Source organism: Triturus cristatus, chromosome 7 (genome assembly GCF_964204655.1).
Source record: "Triturus cristatus chromosome 7, aTriCri1.1, whole genome shotgun sequence".
NCBI classification, from domain to species: domain Eukaryota; kingdom Metazoa; phylum Chordata; class Amphibia; order Caudata; family Salamandridae; genus Triturus; species Triturus cristatus.
This window is the reverse complement of record NC_140590.1, coordinates 549301854-549323523: the sequence shown is the minus strand read 5'-3', so window position 1 is coordinate 549323523 and position 21670 is coordinate 549301854.

Sequence of the window (21670 nt, the reverse complement as noted above, 5' to 3'; positions counted from 1 at the left end):
ATATAACTACACAACTCAACATATACATATCAACAAACGCCCTTTGTTTATACCAGGATGCTTCTGAGATTATTTAGACACAGCATTCCTATATATCAAAGATCACTGATCCAGAGTCACTGCGAGATTTTATCGTTTATAATCTCCTAATTGTTTTGAGTGCTCTTTCAACAATCATTTCAATCCATAAAGCAAAAAATTCAACGAGTGTCTTCAAAACAAAATGTCGACGCGTTTCAGCCTTATAACTTTTACGGCCTCCTCAGGACTAGGGCATCCGAACACATAGATTTCAACCTACAAATCAATTGTCATTATTACTATATACATTATATACACAGGAACAAACACACTATATTACAATTATTTTACAAGGCACTAAAAAACTGAAGTGGCGGCCCAAACAAAGCAAGAAAATTTTAGAATTAAACACCCAAAGTGTGAATCAGACCTTATTACCCAATCTATCATATCACCGACAGTGAATTTAAAGGAATTGAGTGAAAGAGATACATAATTATCTTAAATAAACCTAAAAGTAAGTCTAGCTTCTTATGCCAGGAAAAGCCTATTACCTCTTGTCCCAACAGAATCTAATGGAACAACTGGTCGTCTTTTCTTTAAGTAATTCTTATATTTCTTGATGGGCTAAAAGTAACAAGAGTACATATCACAAAAGCAAATCATTCTATCCGTAATAGATATATCTAATTTCTAATCATGAACTTGTAAGTCCATTTCTCGATATATCGGAATCTCTATTATTTCAAACTACACCGATGCGAGTCGTAACATTAAAGGAAATCCACTAAATACCATTAAAACCATAAAATGCACCTAGCTTTGATTGCACCTACGTGTCATCAAGAGTACGTAAGAAACATACCTTTTAAGTCACTTATTCGACCATAGCGAAGCCATTCATTACTCGGTTTTCTCTATCGGTATTTGCGTTTATTCACGATATTTTAGCGCTTCGCCTCTGTCAAAAAAGAGACCCAACACAAGAACATAAATCTAAGTACAAGGCCTCCTATGTCTTACTGAAGCCTTAGCAACTCGTACCCGGTTGTCCGTTATCCTCACCTTTAAGTTTAGACCCGGGACCAACTTCTACCGTTCCTTCTCTCTAGTTTGAAAGGATTACGTCCATAGTCACGTGGTACGGAAGTCTATTTAAACACGTCAAAGCGTGCCGTAAAGTGAAGTTAAATTCAGCTGTTCTTGAGTTTAACCAATTGTGGAAATCAACAAGGCGTGTATCATCTCCATCCCAAATCATAAAAATGTCATCTATATAGCGACACCAAAACCCGATGTTGTTTAAAAATGGGTTGGTGTCGCTATATATCCATCTGTTTTCAAATTCTGCCATAACTAAATTGGCTATTTCGGGTGAAAAACTGCAGCCCATTGCAACTCCCGATACTTGCAAATACAAATTTTCTTTAAAATTTTAAAATAGATAGGTATAGTCTCTAATCTATCTTGTTTCTGTATGGAGTTTATACTTAACGCCTGTATGTTTTCTTCCTGGTTTTTTCAGAACAACAACCCTAACTCCCTGAATTTACAATATAGGGGTAGGTCACGAAATAAATTCATTACTTTTTCTGACACTTCCTCTGATTCGGACCAAGGGTCATATAATAACTACCATCCAAACCCCCAATATCCTAGATCCCAACCTTTTTTTGGCAGAGGCCGGTATCGAGGCAGAGGAGGAGGAGCAAGATGGAGAGGCTACAATGCACAAGTTGGCCAATACCATCAACAGGGCCAATATCAGACCCCAGAACAATATCAAAACCAAGATTCAGAGACCTTCAGAACCAGGAAGAAAACATACAGGCGTTAAGTATAAACTCCATACAGAAACAAGATAGATTAGAGACTATACCTATCTATAATCTATCAAATTACACACCCACTCATACGGAACTATTGGTTCTAAATAAAGGTTTGTCATTTGTTCCCACAACCTTACAAAACCCTGTAGACACTAAAACTGAGATTTCACATTTTTTAAGAAAGGTGAGGCTTCAAGCCTTCTTCTTAGAAAGAGAAAAACATGATCAGCTGAATATTAGTGGTCTAAGAAATAAATCGAAGTTCATCCCAGAAAGCACTCTTTTGCCTGCGGAAATTTTGGTTTTTGAAGAGCAAACTCTAAGGGAATTGGATGTATTACAAAATAAGAAGATCTTTTTCAATACCAATTGCAGCAAACAGGAAATCCAAGCCCTTAAGGATTTAGCCAATAATCCTGCTATAACAATTAAGCCGGCAAACAAAGGGGGAGGAATTGTACTTTGGGACACAGACAAATATGATCGCGAAGTCAATCGCCAATTGTCAAATCCCATGCATTATAGACTATTGGAAACTAATCCCACACTCGAGTTAAAATCCGAGATCCTTGAAATTACCAAAGATGGTTTAGAAGGGGGATGGCTATGTAAGAACGAATTCGACTTTCTCAATAGTGATAAATCTAAGGTACCAAACATATATATTCTACCAAAGGTCCACAAAACGTTGATAGATCCACCTGGTAGACCTATCGTGTCTGCATGTGGTTCTATTCTAGAACCACTGGCTAAATACATTGATACCTTTCTAATTACTTTGGTACAAAAAACTCCATCCTTTATTAGGGATACAATGGATTTGATATCGAAGGTAGAAGGATTACCTTACAATAGAGAAAAACAACTTTTAGTTTCCTTCGATATCGAATCCTTATACACCAACATCCCTCAGGATGAGGCATTGGCTGTCATGGAACATAAACTAGACGAAAGAGATCGACCCCACCAAGTCCCTACTGAATTCATAATAGCTCTAGCGGCTTTATGTCTTAAAAATAATTTCTTTAATTTTAAAGAAAATTTGTATTTGCAATTATCAGGAGTTGCAATGGGCTGCAGTTTTTCACCCGAAATAGCCAATTTAGTTATGGCAGAATTTGAAAACAGATGGATATATAGCGACACCAACCCATTTTTAAACAACATCGGGTTTTGGTGTCGCTATATAGATGACATTTTTATGATTTGGGATGGAGATGATACACGCCTTGTTGATTTCCACAATTGGTTAAACTCAAGAACAGCTGAATTTAACTTCACTAAAAGTGCCGACCATGATAAAATCAATTTTCTGGATGTATTTATCCAACATGAGAATGAGGTATTAGGGGTCTGTTTGTACACAAAACCGACAGACCGAAATACTCTTCTACACTTCACAAGTAGTCACCCACGCACTTTAAAAGAAAATTTACCGTATGGGCAATTTCTCCGTGTAAGGAGAAATTGTACAAACAAAAAAGACTTTTTCAATAATGCAGAGATATTGAAAGATAAATTATTAACAAGAGGGTACCCAAAAAAACTAGTGAAAGGTGCACTGAAAAGAGCGTGGTACACCCCTAGGGAAGTCTTATTAGTTCCAAAAACCAAGGACAAAATCACTCCATTGACATGTGTATTAACTTTTGATCCAAAAGCAAATAAAGTAAAGAAAATTATCCAAAAAAACTGGAAAATAATTGAGTCCTTAGGAATTTCTAAACCTTTGTTTGCGTTCAAAAAAGGCAAAAATATCCGCCAACAACTTGTAAGAGCCACAAGACAGACAGAAATACCTAGAAAAGATCTGCGGAACCTCTTGAATTTGCCACCTGTAGTTGGTCACTTTCGATGCCAAAACTGTTCGGCATGCAACCTAACAGAAGATTCCAAACAATTGGAGATTAATGGCCAGGTACACTACCAAAAGTCATTTTCCAATTGCAATTCCAAAAATGCAATTTATTGCATAAAGTGTCCATGTAATAAATATTACATAGGCCAGACAATACAGCATGTAAAGAAACGTATATTGCAACACAAATCAAGAATTAAATGTAATGTCCAGGGGGCTCCGCTGGTGCATCACTTTCAGAATCATCAACATTCAGAGAATGACTTGAAATGGTCAGTAATGTGTTTAGTCGGTAAATTTTGAAAAAAATGAGTTACAAATGAAACTCAACAGACTAGAGGCCAGGCTGATAGCAAAATACCAAACCACAACGTTAGGCCTTAATGATAAAGATGAGATCTGGGCACTGCTACAATAATGGATCTGTTCAAATGGCTCATATGTTCTCCTGACGATGTTCCGTGCTATAGTTGGTTCTTAATAATTTGCAACCATGTATTATGAAAGGTCAGAATGTAAGGAGTGGCGGTACTATATTGGGGTATAAGGTGTTTACTTGTTTTAATTTTATCTTAATAGGCACTAAATGATTTCAATATAGAAATATCTTCAACAAAAAATATACATTTAGTGTGTTTCTTTAGATGTTAGCATTTAATTTAGCATTAAATATAGGAAGATTTAAAGTGATCTCCTATGTGGGCGGTAATATGAGGTGTAAGCATAGATTTCATTTCATTACAAATATTTCTAATAATTATAGTTGTTATGGTTATCCACGTCTTTTTAGCGTTTATATAGTAGCAGTCCTTGTTGCAGTCAAAAATAGTCCCTTTACTAGGTTTACGGCCGGTAACGCTGATGTCCCTTTTCTTCTTTTTTCTTGTGTAAAAAATTGGTCCTTCCATTGTGTTTACGGCACGCTTTGACGTGTTTAAATAGACTTCCGTACCACGTGACTATGGACGTAATCCTTTCAAACTATTGAGAAGGAACGGTAGAAGTTGGTCCCGGGTCTAAACTTAAAGGTGAGGATAACGGACAACCGGGTACGCGTTGCTAAGGCTTCAGTAAGACATAGGAGGCCTTGTACTTAGATTTATGTTCTTGTGTTGGGTCTCTTTTTTGACAGAGGCGAAGCACTAAAATATCGTGAATAAACGCAAATACCGATAGAGAAAACCGAGTAATGAATGGCTTCGCTATGGTCGAATAAGTGACTTAAAAGGTATGTTTCTTACGTACTCTTGATGACACGTAGGTGCAATCAAAGCTAGGTGCATTTTATGGTTTTAATGGTATTTAGTGGATTTCCTTTAATGTTACGACTCGCATCGGTGTAGTTTGAAATAATAGAGATTCCGATATATCGAGAAATGGACTTACAAGTTCATGATTAGAAATTAGATATATCTATTACGGATAGAATGATTTGCTTTTGTGATATGTACTCTTGTTACTTTTAGCCCATCAAGAAATATAAGAATTACTTAAAGAAAAGACGACCAGTTGTTCCATTAGATTCTGTTGGGACAAGAGGTAATAGGCTTTTCCTGGCATAAGAAGCTAGACTTACTTTTAGGTTTATTTAAGATAATTATGTATCTCTTTCACTCAATTCCTTTAAATTCACTGTCGGTGATATGATAGATTGGGTAATAAGGTCTGATTCACACTTTGGGTGTTTAATTCTAAAATTTTCTTGTTTTGTTTGGGCCGCCACTTCAGTTTTTTAGTGCCTTGTAAAATAATTGTAATATAGTGTGTTTGTTCCTGTGTATATAATGTATATAGTAATAATGACAATTGATTTGTAGGTTGAAATCTATGTGTTCGGATGCCCTAGTCCTGAGGAGGCCGTAAAAGTTATAAGGCTGAAACGCATCGACATTTTGTTTTGAAGACACTCGTTGGATTTTTTGCTTTATGGATTGAAATGATTGTTGAAAGAGCACTCAAAACAATTAGGAGATTATAAACGATAAAATCTCGCAGTGACTCTGGATCAGTGATCTTTGATATATAGGAATGCTGTGTCTAAATAATCTCAGAAGCATCCTGGTATAAACAAAGGGCGTTTGTTGATATGTATATGTTGAGTTGTGTAGTTATATGTAAGTATTGTAAATATTGTACTTGTTTATTGTATATATATGTTTAAAAACGAAAGAATTTCAGAAAAAGTGGGGTATAAATAAATATACTTTCACATACAAAAAAGTTAAGTTTTCTATATACCATTTGTTCTTATTGGAATCGCCGTTGACTTAGCAATAAAATAAAGCAACACAGTGTTTGTTGGAGAAAAAATATTACTCTAGAGAGGAGATAATTCATCTATCTTTTCATCCGAATCTATACGTGGATATTAGTCCCTAGGCATTATCCTTTTTTTACATATTGTTAACATACCCAGATGCCAGAGGGTTATTGGGTTCTCCCCCTTTTTTGAAAAGGTAGGGAGTCCATCAAACAGCAGTGGAGGGGCCACCTCTAGGAATGCACTGTTTACAGGCAGCCATGAGAAATGCTCTACAGGGTCAACCTAGGAGTGACCTTGGAGCAGCCCACATATATGTTGTGGCTGGAGGCAGTGAGAACCGTAAGGTCACAAACAGGCATGCAGGCAGCAAAGGAAAGCTAGACAGCCTGCAAAGGAAAGAGAGAATGAATGCAGCAAATAGCACATAGAAGAGGCTGTGGCCTAATACCCCTGTCCTGCAAGTCATATTCAGATAGTTATCCCTAAAACTAGCAGTACCAGAGAGATAAAAGTATTTTTCTCTACGGCCAATGCTTCATAGGTTCGACCAGGAAGCAGCAGGACAGCCACCCATGCCAGCACTGGTAAACGCTCTGTAGAGTTTACCCAGCAGCTCCAGAGGATTTCCTCGCTGGAATTCACTGGACACAGGCATCCTTTGTAAATGCTTCATGTCAAGTAATCCAGAGAGCCCACCCAGGCGCCATGGAGCGCGCACTGCATAGAGACCGTGATGTCAGAAGCTCATTGGGAAACACTCTATAGAGCACACCCATGGCAGGGGTTCGATTGTGGAAACCCATGAAACAAAGTGGATAGAGTACACCTGTGGTAGGGGTTCAATTGTGGACACCCATGAAACAAAGCGGATAGAGTCCACCCATGGCAGGGGTTCGATTGTGGAAACTCATGAAACAAAGCAGATAGAGTCCACCCATGGCAGGGGTTCGATTGTGGAAACCCATGAAACAAAGCGGATAGAGTCCACAAATGGCAGGAGTTCGATTGTGGAAATCCATGAAAGAAAGCGGGTAGAGTACACCCATGGTAGGGGTTCGATTGTGGAAACACATGAAACAAAGTGGGTAGAGTCCACCCGTGGCAGGGGTTCGTTTGAGAAAACCCATGAAACAAAGCAGGTACCGGGCACGCCTCAGGGTAAGAGCGTTTGCCGTAATCTGGAAGAATGTAATTAGGAGGTTGGATGAACTTATGGAGAGGAGAGGTTTAGGAGGGAATGGATGTGGGGGAAAGGTCAAGGAGCAGGGGAACAGGCTCATGGCTCTCTCTGGCCCAGACAGGGAAGATGCCACTGGAAGTTTCTATTAACCTTTCTGTCTTTTGTCTCAACACCCTAGGAGACAGGGGTAAGTGACGTTTGTTGCACTGGAGCTAACAATGCTTTACTGTATCAAACAATGCACGGATACTTGTGAAAGCACCAAGGTTTGGGTGCACTCAATGCAGTCTGTTTTGTAAATAATCGATAGAAAACTGATTAGTCTTTGACTGCAAGTTGATGAGTAAGAAACGTCTTTATTCTAAGCTCGTGATTGTTCTTAATTGACATTGATTAAAAAAGCACATAAAAGACATCAAGGACTCAACCAATGCACTGCGTAGCACGCATAGAACTTCATCAAGGCTCAAATAAAACAAGTTAAAAGAAAAAGCCATATGAACCATAAAAAATTAAAAACTAAGCTGATACAAAAGAGAGCACATCAATCACATAAAGGAGACACTATGCCAGTGCCTGATCTTAAATCACATAGAATCATAGATGTAATACAAAGATACCAGAAAGTATACAACAAAAGGTATAAGGAAGGGTTATTTCTCAGTAGTCATAGGTATAAGTTTACATTGTATAATACAACTGAGAAAAATGTGATATAAAAGCACATAACATTTCATGTTCATATATATAATATTATCCTGGAATTATCATCTGTATATCAAGTATAGGCATATAGGAGAGTCAAAAAGGACATCGGGCCAAACAAGCAGCTCCTTCTGGGGTACAAATCATCTATCAAGTAGGAGTATTTAATAGGTCACAAGAGCAAACTTCACCCCGAGGTATAGATTATCAGGTACATGAGTTGTCTTAAAAAGCAAAGTATATGTGATTAATATTTAATGAATCATTGGTACCATATGTGTATTCTGCATGCTTTAAATTTCAAATATTCACATATATTTTACAAGGAATATATACTTTTTTTTCTTAAAAATTTGTTTATTGGGATTTAGTATTTCATGTTGCATGTTAACACATAATATCGGCATAGTATATTGACATGCGGTTTAAGATAGATAAAAAATGACTGTACAGGATAGAATGTGATAATGCTCGTCAGCCTGCCCAGCAGCACAGTACGAAGCGCAGAGATACCCCTTTGGGGGTGATTCAGGCGCTTTGTAAGTGGTTGCTAGTTGCATAAGATAAATATGCAGCAACAATGGCTGGTATAAATTAAATCCATCTGAATTTGAAAACAGCGAAACTCTCCAGCCATCTTTCTAGTTGTGATGAGGCTACCAATGACAGAGACTTGCTTGAGTGTCTGTTATGGTCATGCTGGTAGTACAGTTTTAACAACCCCTTTTGAAAAATGTGACATTTTAACAAGAAGCAGTTTGACTGTTAATGAGATTCGCTTTTTTGTACTTGCATATATTAGGACGGAAGGGGTAGATCTTCTGTACAAAACTCAGCTCTGAAATTCATCAGGTTAAGCGGACTGTCCTGTGATAGGAGCTTGTCAAACATTGAGTAGTGCAGCTTCCGTACTGTGGTTGGGACAGAAAAGTGACTAATGGGAAGGCAACAGTTGTCTTGCTTCTAAATATTTTTCAAATTGTAGGGTGATTATACTTTCCAGGTTTAATGGGGGTCAGAGGAAGGAAGAAAGGGGAAATGTTTGTGGTATTTCTCTATTTTTTTAATGTAGGTGCTCATTATGGCAAGTCTGAAGAATAGACAAGATAAACCTTGACCCAGTGAGACACTGATGAGGGTAACTAGTCTTGAGCAGTGGAGGAGCAGAGTCTTTTTTAGGGTCTTAATTATTGTTCAATTATTGTCTTGAGAAACTGACATCTAGAAAGAGTGTGTTTTTTATGCATGATGCACTGTGACCTGAACATTCCACGGGACTAGGTGATGTACCAGTGCAGTGATGGTGCAGGAGGTTTTCACAGATCTCTTGTCAGCGTTGTAATGTTGGTCTAAGTTTGTATTTTTTCAAGGATTTGAAAGTTGCATAGCAGTTCAGTGATCACTTTTCTCACCTATAAAAGCCTCTAAGCGCACTGCCCACTCCTAGTCATCCCGTTTCACTTCATCTGAAAGTTTTCCTGTTAGTTGCAGCTGCAGACGGGTGCTGCGATTAACCTGAAAACTTTAACTAAGGCACACAATCACCCTGCAGCTGCGCTCTATTAAGAAAAGGAATGCAGCAACTCTACAAACATGGCGTGTAAAGCACACACCGTGTTTGTAGACTTGCTGTATTTCTCTTCTTAATAGAGCTGGGCTGCAGAGTGATTGTGTGACTTTTTAAACTTTTCTGTGCTTGGCATAGTGTGCCCCCCAACTTGTATTTTCCTCTTTCTGTCATTGCATCCAGATATATGATACAACAAGTAACATCATACCTACAACAAGTCGGACAATTGGCTTTGTCAGTTGCATGAGATAAATAAGCATCAACTATGGCTTTCATATATTATTGAAAAAGCTTCCACTTAAAGGTTTCAAATTGCAATGTGGGATGTTTTCATAATTTCACTGTAATTATTACTCAGGTAGTGCAACTGGTGCTATGCTAGGCGCTCTCAATTGAAAGTCTGATTTCAGTGTTCCTCAGGTAATGCAACTGGTGCTAAGCTAGGCACTCTCAATTTTGAAAGTCTGATTTCAATGTTCCTCATGGAATGCAAAGAGTGCTATGCTAGGCTCTCACAATTGAAAGTCTGAGTTCAATGTTCCGCTATGCAACTGGTGCTATGCTATGTTGCCACCGGAATGGACAAACCATTAACTTTTTTCAGGTTGAAACATGACTGCTGCCCTTACTGTTGGCGTCACATTAAGACATTCCAAAGCCGTTATGATGTCACATCAATATATTCAAAGTCTTTGATGTCAGTCTTGTGAGGTGCTTGCCTCGGTGATGTCACTTAAGTACATTATCAGCACTTATGATGTCACATCAATATGTCCCAGGCCTTGTTGTCACACCCTCAAGAGTACCTATGCAAGCGTGTGCTGTTACACATATGAATTAGGGGTCTGTGTCAAATGGCATCAATGCACCCATCGCAGGTACACGTATGCACTAGAAGCGTGTTATATCACACAGTGCCTCTGCACCTGTGCACTTGTACATGTATGCATTATATGCCTGTGGTTTATCACATGGTACCTATGCACCCTTATGCTCATACACTTCTGCATAATAATATATTGTTTCACACAGTACCTCTGCACCCTTGTGCCTGAACACTTATGCATTGGATGTCTGTGTGGTGTCACACGGTATCTATGCACCCTTGTGCTGGTACAATCAAGCATTAAATGCCTGAGGTTTGTCACACAGTACCTCTGCACCCTTGTGCCTGAACACTTATACTTTTAGATGTCCGTGTTGTGTCACACAGTACCTACGCACCCTTGGGCCTGTACAACTAAGCATTCTATTCCTGTGTTGTATCACACTGTACCTATTCCCTGTGGGCTTGTGCACAATTTTGCATTAGATGCCTATGTTGTGTCATACAGTACCTGTGCACCCTTGTGTTTGTACAATTTTGCACAGGATACGTGTGTGGTATAACACAGTACCGATGCATCCGTTTGTTTGCTCATTAGATGTCCATGTCGTGTCACATATTACCTATGCACCCTGGGCTGGGGGTGTGGGTGGTAAGGGGGGTACAGTCTCATGATGTAGTCAATAGGGCTGGCATGTAAACTGTATCTCTTATCCATAAGGCTAAGAGCACTAATCATCTGTGTTTGATTTTCCTTTATGTATGGCTGGATTCATGACTGTGATACCTGGGAGTTGATCCATACCGCAATGACGGCGATATACCTGGGAGGTGATCCATACCGCAATGCCGGCAAGATGCGGACAAGAAATGGGACTGGAAGATCCGGAATGGATGTGGCAAGCGACGGCATCAAGTGTGATGAGCAATCAAGAGAAGGGCTCAGAGGTGCCAACATGCATGGTTGAGATGCTGCGGCCCATGCACTGTATTGGTTGGGTATAGGTATGACAACCACATGTTACCGCCAGCTGGGGTATTTTAGCAGTCCGCTGCGTTACAGGTTTATGTCTTCCCAGCTTGACGGATGCAATGGCTCAACACCCCTGTCTTGAAATAGTATTCTGCCATTAAGCAACATATTACAGCACTTGTGCACGCAGGTGCCATCTTAGCGGATACTGCGCGGCGTCGGGATGCTCCGTAGTAGGGGAAATGTATCCCGCTAAAGGGTCCTGGAACCAAGGAAGCAAGCAGATGGTTAGTAGGGGGAGAGGCTTATTCAGAGCCTATCCCAGAACCTAGTGGCCAGGTGTATGTTGTTCGCATATTCCTTGGCTATGTTTATGGGAGATCTTGGGACCTGTGGGGCACTCCCTGTGTAATCTTCCAAATTTTACAATTTCCAGGGTCAGTCAACTATTCCAATATGGCACCAACTCTGTTGAGATGGGTGCAGTTACACTAGCAATGAGTCTCATTGTCTGGTGCAACGTGTCTATCGGGTGCATCGTGCTTCTATCAATTGAGGCCACAGATGGTATGTTAATCTCCTCTCAGTCAGCCCAAGTTTCAGGGGACGGGTGCACAGCTGGTACAGAAGACCCTTAAGGTAGCCTGCCCTGCCAGGAACCTGGCAATATGCCTGTCACTAGTATTCGATAGAGGCACCCTGAACAGGTCCTGGAACATATTTGTTATGGGAGGATCAGCCATCATGGCTAGGGGGCGAGAGGAGAGTGGTCTTGGGTAACTCATGCTTTACAGCACCCGGAACGGTGATTGGGTTAGGTTTATGCCAAATAAATTTGAGCAAGCCCACCTGCCAGTGATGAAGAGGTTTAGTTCCTCATACAGCGAGTCAGCACAGTAGGTGCATAGTTTAAGGCTCACTGGGCCCGGCGTCATAAGCAAGGATACGGTCTAAGGTCCGGAATGGTTTTTTGCCATTGGCAGGATCAGGTACATACACCGCTCTTGACTGGGTAAGGCAGTATTTCTGAACAACGTAGGGGCAAGGAGCGCAGCATGACCTTTCTAGAAGTCGGAAGGGGGAGGCCAGATAGTCGGTCAACTATACTGGCCTGTGGCGCTAAGGTCATGATTGGTGAGCATAGTTTACGGTCCTTAACGGGCATAACCATGGTCAAAATGGGGACGCCCGAGGGGGAGACATAGGGTCTCTCATGGAGCTCCAGGGGCAGTTACAGCCGGTAGGCTGGAAGGGTGCAGGGATAGGGAGGTCACGCTACCAGTAGGATGGTTGGCCACCCCGCACGCGCATGTGCTCAAGGGCACAAGGACGCATAACTGCAGTGGCCCCCTTTTATGGAGTTGAATCTTTAAGGGCATAGGGGGGGCCCGGTGGAGGTATCCATCCGGTAAGCTGGACCCCCTGCGCAAGGTCACTCTGGTTGGAGGTTCGGACCTAGCTTGAACTTGACCTTGACCTGGGGCCGCTAGTCATTGACCTTGCTGTAGGCTCTAACAGGGATATGCAGAAAGAGAATATCTTCATTGCTTAGCTTAGATAGGCACCAATATGTATTAGAAACATGTTAAGGTTAGCCCATTGACAGCTTGTACCTATCAATGTATTGGACTTTCTTCGTATTGTGTGTATAATAAAAAAATAATAAATTTTTAATGTTTGTTTATATTATGTAATAAAATATGGCCGGGTTTATTACCCCTAATCCAAAGCAGTGTGGTGCTTGAATTGTTTGCCTTGGTGGTAAAAGGGGAGGGGGAGCCCCTAGGGGAGCCAGCTGACTGCCCACCCCAAGGGTTGCGGGTGAAGAGGGGGGGGACTTTAGGCAAGTACTAGACCATACAGCAAAAGGAACAATTGGTGGACGGAATGTTGAACAATCAATGCCAAACATTCACCCCAGTACAGAGACCTGGGTCTAAATCCATCGTTTTTTGCCCACCATGCCATTCCAGTTTAGACCCAGACATCTGCAAATCAGTCTTAACCCTGCTCCCCATAGGAACAGTCTAGCCAGAACTGCCAAGCCAGGTCCTCCGTGGTCCAGAAACAAGCATCATGGGACCGGTTTTGGGGTATCACCCCTCATCAGCCAGGCAAGCTTGACTCCAGTAGCATGAAGAGCAGGGGACCCATATCTGGGCATACCAGTACCACTTAGGGCAACAAATACAAAAAGAACAGTTGATGGACAGAATGCTGAGGAGCAATGTCAAACAATCACAACGAGTACAGAGATCTGGGCCTAAATTCATTATTTTTTTGCTCACAATGCCATTCCAGTTTAGATCTAGCCATATGCAAATAAGTCTTTACCCTGCTCCCCAAGGGAACAGTCCAGCCTGAACTGCCAGGCCAGATCCTACCAGGACTGGAAACAAGCATGAAGGGATGGGTTTTGGGGAATCACCTCTCATAAGCCAGGGCCAAGACCAATTTGCATATGGCTGGGTCTAAGCTGGGATGGCATGGTGAGCAAATGAACGCTGGATTAAACCCAGATCTTTGTGACTGGGGGTGAATGTTTGCATTGCTCAGCATTCCGACCATCATTTGTTCTTCTTGCAGGCCCACTAGTAACATTTTATTTATAGGTCCTGGTTACATGTAGTACCATATTATTAAGGGCTTACAAGTAGATGAAATGTACCAAGTGGATGTAAGGCATTTTTACTATGTTTAAAGGAGAGAGTACAAGCACTTTAGCACTGGTTAGCAGTGGTAAGTGCACAGAGTCCTAAACAGCTAAAATATGGGTTCAGAAAACAGGAGAGCTGAAGGCAAAAAGTCTGGTGGTGAACATGCAGAGAGGGCCAAGTCTAGCATGTCCGGGTGTCTTTCCAGCGACAGATAGTCCACGATCCGCGGGAGCGAAGACAATGTATTTTCTCTCTCACAGGGTAGAGTCACCTGTGGTTAAATAGACCCACCACAGGAATACAGATACCCCCCTGAGAGCGAAGAGACCAAAAAGGACCACCAGGGCTTCTAAGCACGTGTCACAGGGACCCTACAGGACACAAGAAACAGAAAGAAACAGACGTTTAACTGTCACAATATATGCTTTCCCATACTCACAGACTTATTGTCAGCAGGACTCTGTACATAGGTCTCTCCAAAGGTAGGGACTTGATTGTTAATCCAATGTAATTGGTATAGTATGCCAGGCATCCAAAACGGGTGATTAGGAGGACAATAGAATGAACGAAACGTTTTGGGTAGGATGCAGATCCACAGTGATTCAACGTAATCTCAAGCGTCTTAAACTGCGCTGGATATCTGTGTCCCAAAAGAAGAGGCAAAGTTTTCCCTTAACTAAATGCGTATGGCAACGTACAAAAATTAAGGTACTCTGCTGCCGGAGTATGAATTCACTCCTAAGCGGAGACAGTACCTTATGGGCGCAAGTCAGCACTCGTCAGTGCTGGATACACCAGGAAAACAAAAAAAAGGAAAAAAAAGACGGGAGGTAACGGAGCGGCGTAACACTCCAAATCAATCTGGAACCAAAATGAGATTTCTCGCAGTCACACAGAACTGACGACAGTCTGTTAGCGCTTCAGCGCGCTCGCCGGTAAAGGGCAAAAAACCCCTCAGTGGAGTTGTTAGAGGAAGCGTTAGGGCAGGAGTTTGTTTGCTTCCGGCGTGTTTTCGAACAACGGCTCTTCTTCGAAATTCTAGGAGTCTTCAGGTTCTCGGAAACGGAGTTGCAAGGCAGTGAAGGACGAACAGACGGCAAGCGTTTGCTCTAGGGTGTCCAATGAATGGCCAAACAGGAAAAGGGGCGTGGGCCTCAAACGGGAACGAAGGCCAAGCACCTGATACAGGGAGCTTGCTGCCTATAAGCCCAATACAAGTCACATGACTTATCCTACGGCAGCATGGGAAAGCATACGATGCGACAGCCATCGCAATGCACCTTGGGAGTTGTAGTGTGTGGGCGGTTGTCAGAGAGTGAAAGGGTACAAGAGGCTCGATTGTTGACAGTTCTCCCCCCTAACGGTCTACTCACAGGTCTAGTTTTAGTAGGATGTAATGCATGGAATCGTCTGGTTAACACTGGGGCATGTATATTCTCCGCTGGTTCCCAAGTCCCACCCAATCTACCAGATATTGTAACTTTCCCCTGTGTCTTCGGGAATCAAGAATGCGGCGAACTTCGTACTCTAGTTCACCGTCCACTGTGATGGGAGGAGGTGGAGACTCGGGACAAGAGGGAGAAACAAAAGGTTTAAGGAGAGAAGTATGAAAAACAGGGTGTATGTGCATATCTGTTGGCAACTCTAATTTCATGGCCACCGGATTGACTACCCGTAGTATGGGGAAAGGCCCTATATACCTGGGGAGGAGTTTGCTTGGCCCTGGTAGTCTGAGATTCTTTGTGGAAAGCCATACCTGATCACCTACTGCATAGGCTGGTGCAGGACGCCTATGTTTGTCAGCCTGCTCTTTCATGCGTTGTTTGGTGTCTAGTAGTTCTCGTGTAGCCTACTCCCATATGGATCTGAGGGTCTTGTGGTGTTCATGAACTGCGGGTATGTTCAGCATTTCAGGTGGGAGTATTAAGGGGAGGAATTTAGGATGATACCCTGTAACGAAGAAAAAAGGGGAAATCTTGGAAGCAGAGTGCGTGGAATTGTTGTAGGCAAACTCTGCTAAGGGAAGGGCTTGGATCCAATCACCAGTAGTGGTGCTCAGCAAACACCGCAGGAACTGCTCCAGAGTCTGGTTGGTTCTCTCTGTTTGTCCATCCGTTTGCGGATGATAAGCTGAAGAGAGTCTGTGATCGATATGAAGTACTATACATCACCCTTGCCAAAATGTGGAAATAAACTGGGGTCCTCGGTCTGACACAATTACTGTGGGCAATCCATGTAACTTTACTATGTTGTCTATGTAGATGTCTGTGAGGTCTTTGGCTCTGGGAAGTTTCTTGAGAGGAACAAAATGTGCCATTTTTGATAACAAATCTACCACTACCAATATAGTCGTGAAGCCTCTACTTGCAGGTAGATCCATGATAAAATCCATACTGATAGCTGACCACGGACAATCAGGGACAGGTAAAGGTCGTAAAAGGCCTGCAGGAGCACAATGTAGAGGTTTCTGTCGGGCACAAGTAGGACAGGCGTTGCAAAATGCAGAGATGTCCTGGATCATGCGTTTCCACCAAAACCATCTTTGGCAAGTTTGCTGAGTCTTTTCACTTCCGGGATGAGCCGCCATGGGCAAGGTATGACACCATTTCAGGACCAGTAAACGGGTGTCTTCTGTAGGGATAAACAGACGGCCTTTATGGTAGATTAGACCTTTCTCTATGGTGTTGGCAGGATCCGCCAACCACTCTTCTTGATCAAGTTTTCTATACTCCTGTTTTAACTGTGCAAAGAAAGAATCAGAATTTACTTCCTCATGGGCACCCAGCGCTACGATTTTGTTTTCAGGTATGATGGGCACGGGGTTTTCTTCTGGGAGTCTGTGACATTTTCCTAACCTAGATAAGGCCTCAGCTTTTCCCTGTTTCGATCCTGGGCGAAAGGTGATGATAAAATCATATTCGCAAAAGAAAGAAACCCATCTCATCTGTCTGGGGCTGAGGGCTCTAGCTGAACGAAAGAATTGGAGGTTTCTGTGGTCAGAGTAAATCGTAATGGTATGTGGTGATCCTAATAAATAATGGCGCCATTCCTGGAATGCCATTTTGATAGCCAAAAGCTCCCTTTCTCCTATTGTATAGTTCTGTTCAGCATGTGTGAGTGTCTTTGAGAAGTATGCTACTGGATGGAGAGAGCCTGAATTCCTGTCTCTCTGTGACAACACTCCCCCAACTGCATATTGAGAGGCATCCGCCTCCACGAAGTATGGTTGTGTCTCATCTGCATGTCTGATTATGGGTGCAGAAGTAAATCTGTTCTTTAAGGCCCGAAAGGCAACTTCAGCAGCGTTGTCCCATTCAAACACCACTCCCTTTTTTAGCAATCTAGTTATTGGGGCAACTAATTCAGAAAAGTGGTGTATGAAACGCCTGTAGAAATTAGAGAATCCAAGAAAAGATTGTACTTCTCGTACTGATTTAGGGCTATTCCACTTCGTGATGGCAGACACCTTGGATGGATCCATATGAATCCCCTCGGGTGATATGACAAAACCCAAGAAGTCGACCTTTCGCGTATGAAACAGACACTTGTCCAATTTGGCGAACAGATGGTGTTCCTGGAGTCGTTTAGTATTAACCGTACATGTTGTACGTGTTCTTGTTCGGTTTGAGAGTAAATCAGAATATCGTCGATGTAGACGATAACAAAGAGGTCTAAGAAGTCTCGTAGTATATCGTTCACAAAAAATTGAAAGGCGTCAGGAGCGTTTCATAAGCCAAAAGGCATTACACAGTACTCATATAACCCGAACTTTGTGCGGAAAGCCGTCTTCCACTCATCTCCTTCTCCGACTCGAATCAGATGGTACGCTCCTCTCAGATCGAGTTTAGTGAAAATGTTAGCCTTACGCCCCTGATCCAAGAGATTGGAGATGAGTGGGAGAGGGTATTTGTTCTTTACCGTAGCTTTATTTAATGCACGGAAGTCCAGGCACGCTCTCAATCCCCCTTCTCTCTTAGGGATAAAGAACAGAGGCGACGATACTTGCAAGGTCGAGTGACGGATGAAGCCTTTCTTCAACATGTCTTGCAAATACTCGTAAAGATACTTAGTCTCGGGTTCGGTTAATGCGTACACTCGACTGATGGGCAGCTCAACCCCAGGTATTAAATCAATCCTGCAATCATAAGATCGATGAGGTGGTAGCGCTGTTGCCTTCACCTCATCAAATACACAAGCAAAGTCAAGATACTCAGCGAGCAGGACCATGGAATCAGAAGAGGATGTCGCACAACACACAGGTGCTTGCCAGAGAGCGATTTCTTGGTAACAATGTAGTATGCAATAGGAGGACCTTAGGGTTACTATCCTGGAGACCCAGTCTATATGGGGATTATGTTGTTGCAGCCAAGGGACCCCTAAAATGGCACCAAAGGCAGGAGTATCTATTAGATCAAACGAGATAACTTCGGAGTGTCCGTTGTCACACACCATAACGACCGCCGGTGTTTGGTTTTCTATCAACCCCGATGATAACTCCGTCCCATCCACCGCTCTGACTCTTTCAGGCTGTTGTTTTTTTTATGAGTTCTAACCCAAGTGCTTTAGCTACCTCTATACCTAAGAAATTCCCGGTGGCCCCTGAATCTATTAGAATCGACATGGATTTTCTGTGGGAAGAAGGCAGAATAAAGACCACCGAAATAGCAAAATGTTTGGGCACTGGAGCTAAGGTGTTAGCTAACGACTGTGAGATCTGAGACAAAGATAGACTTGGAAGAGTGATCTCATGACTTTCCAAGTCTGTTAGTTTTCCGCTGACACCGCGGCTCCTGAGGTAACCACTGGACTCCTCCCATGCCCTTTGGGTTTAGCGGGGCATTCTCTAGCAAAATGCCCTCCCTTCCCGCAGTAAAGACACAGATTCAGTTTTCGTCGTTTCTCTCTTTCCTCCATGGATAAAGGACCTCTTACTCCTCCTATTTGCATAGGCTCGCTAGAGTCCTTAGAGTCCTTCTTGTCATTCCGGGAAAAAAAAAGACGTGGGTACTCCCATTTTGTCTTCTCTCCCTTCCTTTCCGTCAAACGATGTTCCAACTTGACCACTAAATCTATAAAGGACGCACAAACGTCCGGGGGATCTACAATCTGCGACAGAATGTCCTTGAGTTCATCTCTTAATCCCCTATAAAACAAAGAAGTCCTTTTCTCCTCCGGCCACTGTGTCTCTGTAACTAACCTGTTGAACGTAGTTATATAGGTGAGTAGGTCCTTTGAGCCTTGTTTAAGGTTAAGCAGCTCATTATCACTTGCCTGCATGTATGAGTGACGCGCAAACAGACTTCTCATCCTCTCTTTGAACAGGGCTAAATTATACAAAATAGGATCATCGTTCTCCACTAAGGGAACTGCCCAAAGGGCGCATTCCCACTTAAGTAAGAGATGATGAACGCTACCTTCGCTGCATCATCAGGAAAGGAGGCCGATCAACACAGGAACTGCAGATGACATTGGCTCATAAATACAGCATATTTGCTGCTATCCCCATTAAAACGCTCCGGCATGGCCAAGGGTGTTTGTGGTGGAGTGACTACTGTTACATTAACCGGTGCAGAAGTAGAAGCAGGGGGCAAGGAGGTATCTGGATGAGGGAGGTGAAAATGTCCTGGCTGTATGTAGCTACGTTTCTGCTTGGGTTGTGTTCCTGTTACTACAGCCTCTACTTGCGTTTGTGTCTTCAACATATCTAATTCAGTGACAAGGCGCTGATTTTCTCCCCTCAATAGTCTGACTTCTGTTTGCAGATTAACTACAGTAGCAGTTAATTCAGCCATGGTTATCTCAGGGTTATCATGACGCAGGGGTTCCGCCATAGCGGCGTCATAAGCAGCGCCTTTATTCATCTTCGCTCAGGGAATCCTAAATACGTGGGCTTGGCCTTTCTGTCCGGGTGTCTTTCCAGCAACAGATAGTCCACGATCCGCGGGAGCAAAGACAATGTCTTTTCTCTCTCACAGGGTAGAGTCACCTGTGGTTAAATAGACCCACCAGAGGAATACAGATACCCCCCTGAGAGCGAAGAGACCAAAAAGGACCACCAGGTCTTCTAAGCACGTGTCACAGGGACCCTACAGGACACAAGAAACAGAAAGAGCAATATGTAAAGAAACAAAAATGTCAAATATGCTAAACAGACGTTTAACTGTCACAATATATGCTTTCCCATACTCACAGACTTATTGTCAGCAGGACTCTGTACATAGATCTCTCCAAAGGTAGGGACTTGATTGTTAATCCCATGTAATTGGTATAGTATGTCAGGCATCCAAAACGGGTGATTAGGAGGACAATAGAACGAACGAAACGTTTTGGGTAGGATGCAGATCCACAGTGATTCAACGTAATCTCAAGCGTCTTAAACTGCGCTGGATATCTGTGTCCCAAAAGAAGAGGCAAAGTTTTCCCTTAACCAAATGCGCATGGCAACGTACAAAAATGAAGGTACTTTGCTGCCGGAGTATGAAATCACTCCTAAGCGGAGACAGTACCTTATGGGCGCAAGTCAGCACTCATCAGTGCTGGATACACCAGGAAAAAAAAAAAAAGGAAAAAAAAGACGGGAGGTAACGGAGCGGCGTAACACTCCAAATCAATCTGGAACCAAAATGAGATTTCTCGCAGTCACACAGAACTGACTGACAGTCTGTTAGTGCTTCAGCGCGCTCTCCGGTAAAAGGGCAAAAACCCCCTCAGTGGAGTTGTTAGAGGAAGCGTTAGGGTAGGAGTTTGTTTGTTTCCGGCGTGTCTTCGAACAACGGCTCTTCTTCGAAATTCTAGGAGTCTTCAGGTTCTCGGAAACGGAGTTGCAAAGCAGTGAACGACGAACAGATGGCAAGCGTTTGCTCTAGGGTGTCCAATGAATGGCCAAACAGGAAAAGGGGCGTGGTCCTCAAACGGGAACGAAGGCCAAGCACCTGATACAGGGAGCTTGCTGCCTATAAGCCCAATACAAGTCACATGACTTATCCTACGGCAGCATGGGAAAGCATACGATGCGACAGCCATCGCAATGCACCTTGGGAGTTGTAGTGTGTGGGAGAGTGAAAGGGTACAAGAGGATCGATTGTTGACACAGCACACCTAAAACAAGCCAGAGCTATTGGCTTTGCCAATGGTAGTCAGTGGTTTATGATAAATGAGTGACACCAGTGATTTTGTCATAAATTATGCTGAAAATGTTTCATTTCTGCAATTATGAGACTGTGAATTAAACATTACTAATTTATGTGGAAGGGGAGGCGGTCATCAGAGTCTCAATTACTCCTGTTCTTCCATCCACACAGCTTTCCTCTGCGGTCCATTAGACATGTATGTCCTTTTTCTCTACATATCTTTCCGAAATTCTCCATCTGAATATTTCACACCTCATCTCCTTCCTTATCAGCACACTCTTTTCACTTTATCCTGCATGTACTTCCTTGCATCACCCCCAAACACACAACCCACACACTCTATAATCACTGCACTTTTAATTATGCCTTGTAATATATTTCGACAACTGTGTATCTCCTCCACACACATTTGCATAGCATCTCAACTGCAAGTATCATACATGACTATTGCTCTGTGTGCTTTGTAGAGAGGTCAGAATTGGATGACCAGGAATTCTAAACACCTTTTTGACTCACTGACATGTAGTGAGAGATACTTGTGCTATTTCCATCCTCCACTCCAGTGCTCTCAATTGTGGCCCGTGACAAACACCAGGAGGTGACTCAATTGAAAGTATACACTATAAAAGAAGTATATGTTGTACGGAAAAAAATACCA